Source organism: Phoca vitulina, unplaced genomic scaffold (genome assembly GCF_004348235.1).
Source record: "Phoca vitulina isolate PV1807 unplaced genomic scaffold, GSC_HSeal_1.0 scaffold36, whole genome shotgun sequence".
Taxonomy (NCBI): Eukaryota; Metazoa; Chordata; class Mammalia; order Carnivora; family Phocidae; genus Phoca; species Phoca vitulina.
Genome location: NW_022589739.1, coordinates 9,567,165 through 9,571,692, shown reverse-complemented (window position 1 = coordinate 9,571,692; position 4,528 = coordinate 9,567,165).

Sequence of the window (4,528 nt, the reverse complement as noted above, 5' to 3'; positions counted from 1 at the left end):
ATATATATATATATATATATATATATATATATATATATATATATATATCACATATATTTCACTGTACATATATTTCACTGTACATATATTTCACTGTAAAGAAGCATGTCAGAATATATATGTCCTATTGGTTCTGTTTCTCTGAGTAATCCTGACTAATATACCATCCCAGACTCTTCCTTCTCTGTGTATTTCAGGGAAGAAGGATTTTGTCTCATATCTACTTCTAGGCTATTTGATGCTGAAGACTTCTTTGTTATCATCTAGCTTCTCGTATCTACTTTCATAAAAGCCTTAGGTGTCTGCCTACTTTGCTCTGGGGCCATCACCTGGAACTTTAGACCTGCCATCTTCCATCATGTTGATCCTGCCACCACCATGCTGGCCTCAATAGAAGGATGATTCAGAGAAGGCCATTTTTCTTTTTTAAAGTTTTTATTTAAATTCCAGTTAGTTAACATACAGTGTAATATTAGTTTCAGGTGTTCAATATAGTGATTCAACACTTCCATACAACACCCTGTGCTCATCATAGCAAGTGTCCTCCTTAATCCCTGTCACCTATTTCACTCATTTCCCCACCCACCTCCCCTTTGGGAACCATCAATTTGTTCTCTTTTGTCTGGTAATAGTACCCTTCTTCCATTGGGGAAACTGCTCCATTCCCATTACATTTTGTTCTGGTAGGGTATCGTCATGGTGCCCACACCTCATGGTAACAGTAAGTGGTCCAAGGGAGAGACAGTTGGCCCAAACAAGGATATCAAAACCCTTTCTTGGGATTGATATATGGACACTGAGAAAAAGTGTCTGTCTTTCCACTGGAGTTACTAAACTCAGAGCATGTAAACTTGCAGCTGCTGGCAACCATCTTCCCTAAATGCATAGAAAAAGTCCATCTCTAGTAGGAGAAAATGAGGCCAACAAGAGCAGAATTAAAAATTGAAGAGGAATATGAAAAGGAGGAGGAGAAAAAGGAGGGAGGAGAAGAATCTAATATTTAATTTCCTGGGTCTAGCAATTCCTGAAGGAACTGTTAACCCCTGGAATTCCCAGATATATGAGCCAATGGGCTTCAGTTTTGGTTTAAGGCATTTTGATTTGAGGTCCTTTTATCTCTAAACAACATCAAAGCACATAATCCACAGCATTCTGATTAATACCAAGCTTTTAACATAATCTAAAACATTCTGATTAAAACCAAAAGTGAGGGGTGCCTGGGTGGCTCAGTCACTTAAGTGTCTGCCTTCAGCTCAGGTCATGATCTCAGGGTTCTGGGATCGAGCCCTTCATCAGGCTCCCAGCTCAACGGGGAGTCTGCTTCTCTCTCTCCCCCTCCCCCTGCTTGTGCTCTCTCTCTCTCTCGCTGACTCTCTCAAATAAAAAAATAAAATCTTAAAAAAGAAGAGGATACCCTTTAGCCCTGGAACCAACAATCCCAAGGAGGAGAGATGGGGAGGGGGTCAAATAATCATAAATCTTTCAAAAAACTCAATTATCTGCCTCTGCAACGTCAAGAAAGTGGCAAAAAGTGGGAAATATAATTGGGATCTGAGATACTTATGGTATCTTGCGGGATTTATGCTTCCTTCCTTGAGACAGGAAGAGAGATCATCTTTTTCTAAGGGTTGGAAATATCCTTAGGATCTCTTGCCTAGGAGATTGTGGTTTTTTTCCTAAGAAATTTTAAAGATATGGCAAAACAAGAAGAATAACATAACAAATATCTAGTCTCCCACAACCCAGAATTAATGGTAGTTAATTGCTTACAGACATAGGTAATTTATATATAGCTCAATTTTTTTATTCACTGTATAATATTTCACAACATGATTATCAACCTAACAAGTTTCGTCTGTTTCCTTTGGGGTTTTTTGTTTGTTTTTTAAAGATTTGTTTATTTATTTGAGAGAGAGAGAGAGAGAGAGAACCAGCAGGAGAGGCAGAGGAAGAGGAAGAGAATCCCAAGCAGACTCCCTGTGGAGCGCAGAGCCCAACGAGGGGCTCCATCCCACAACTACGAGATCATGACCCAAACTGAAATCCAGAGTCGGATGCTCAACCAACTGAGCCACCTCGGTGCCCCTTGTCTGTTCCTTTTGTAATAGACATTTAGGATGTCAGATTTAATAGATCAAAAACAATAGATTAATTACTGTCATTATATGTTTTGTGGTGCATATGTGTGAGAATTTTTTTCTAGTTTGTACATCCAGAGTGGATCATAAAGTTTACGTAGCTGCTACCAATTTCTCTCTGAAGTTGTTATGCCAATTCATATTCTTACCAGTAATGTAGGACAATTCCATTTCCCCCAAATCTTTGCAAATAATTGACATTGTAGGACTTTTTAATTTATGCCTATTTGATGACAGAAAAATGGCACTCTGTTATTGCTTTACTTGCTTTTATTTTGCAAAAACTAAATAAGGCTGAACATCTTTTTGCATGTTTATTTCCAATCAGATTTCTTCTTCTATGAATTTTATTATGGTGACTATTTTTCTGTGTTTTTTCTTCTTGAATTGCTGGAGATCTTTATACATATCCTGCATATGAATCCTTTGTTTGGGTAGTGTTTGTAGAATATAGGCTTTGACCCAATCTCTGTTTGAATTCGGGTTTGTCACTAAGCAGTAAGTTACTTACCTGTTATGCACTTCAGTTTTCTTATCTGTAAACTGGAGAGAATGGTAGTTCCTCTCTCATGGTGCTTTCGGGAGGATTGAATTAATAGCTAAGGAAAGGATTTAGAGTAGTGTTCCATAACTTGTCAGAATGGAGAGGAGAGAAAACATGAGAAAAACAAAAAAGCTCACATCCTTTTCAATTCTTTTACAGCAGCAGAAATAAAACAACCATTAGTAGGTCAATACATTATCCTGGTTCACAGTTTATAGTATTCTTGTTGGTTCCTCAATTTTCACATGCCTCTTCTTTTCCTGCCCTCATTTTGTGTGCTATTTGAGCTTGTACACGTGTGCAAACTTAACACAAATAGCACATGTTCATGAGAATTTATGAGATGATCTCTCCTTTGGCTCCCAAAGCTTCTTGAAAATACCTGGAACATAGACCTTAGCTCACACTACTGTAATATTTTCTACACCTCTGCTCACCCTGGTAAGGGGGTTAAGACCAACGACTGCCTCATTCATCTCCATCTCCCCAGGGGCTAGGATCATTACTGCCACTTGGAAGGGATTCTCTAAGTGACCAATGACTGCCTGACAGAAGGTGTTTCCAACTGGAGGAAAAATAATGCTTTAAAATTCTGGCCCAGCCAATTAGTGAGTTATAGGGCAGTAGCTTTACCAAAAGTTAATTTTGGAATCATTTATTAAATATATTTTGAATTAATTGTTCAGTTTCACTTGAGAAATCTAGTACACATATATAAATGCATACACAGCACTTATGCATTAGTGCATTATGCACACACACACACACTATATTGTAGAAATGTCAGCAAAATCTTAGGGGGGAAATGGAGCTCACTGTAGCTCTTCTAGAGCTCATCTTACTGTTTATTTAAAAGAAACAATTCATTCCTTTTGGGCCTCAGCACCGAACTCTGCTAAACTGAGCTCCTGGGCTGGTAACACATCAGAGAGAAAGGAAGGTGTCATTTGGCAATTTGGCTGCTGCTGATGACACAGTTAGCTCATTAGAGCAAAAGGATAGCAAGTTAAGAGAATTGGTTGCTAGCTTTTCTTTGCAGTAAAGCAAGCTAATATTCTTTCTTTTTTTCTTTCTTTCTTTCTTCTTTCTTTCTTTCTTTCTTTCTTTCTTTCTTTCTTTCTTTCTTTCTTTCTTTCTTTTTCTCTCTCTCTTTTTTTTTTTTTGCTGAGTATGAGAAAATACAACCTATTTATTCTGAGTGAGATAATACTCAGAAAGGAGAGGCTGAAAACCAGAAATACAAATCTTGAGAGGCACAGGGACTGTAAGGTCACTGGGGGAAGGAATCATGCCTGTTTTGTTCACCCTTTGCATGGACACTGAGGACCTGACACAGTCGACTGGCACCAGTAGACCCTTGGTAAATATTGGTTAAATCAGTGTATGAATGAATGTCTCCTAGTTTTAGGAGTATCGCCTTATGCTTCTCCTCCAAATTCTTTAATTATAAAAATATAACATTCTCCATATTTTCAAGATTACCAAATAAAGAAAGAGAATAAAAGAAAACACATTCGTAATCCAACCATAAAGATAAAATTAGGTTTTGAATATTTTCCTGTAGCGTTTTTACGTCTGCACAGGTGTTGGTATTTGTTTTTGTTTTTGTTTTGGCTGCCTACTTTTAATTTATTTCTCTTAAGACCACCTCCTTGCAATTTCCAGAGACAAAATACAAAACAGGAAATGGACTTCATTTCAAATACATAAACAGTGTACTGGAGTTTCAAGTATTACCGATAACATCGTTCCAGAAGAATGTCCGCTTACTCTAGGGCATGTCAGTATTCCTGAGGAATAAACATGATCTCTCTTTTCCTCCCACTTGGACGCTCTCAGGTATAAG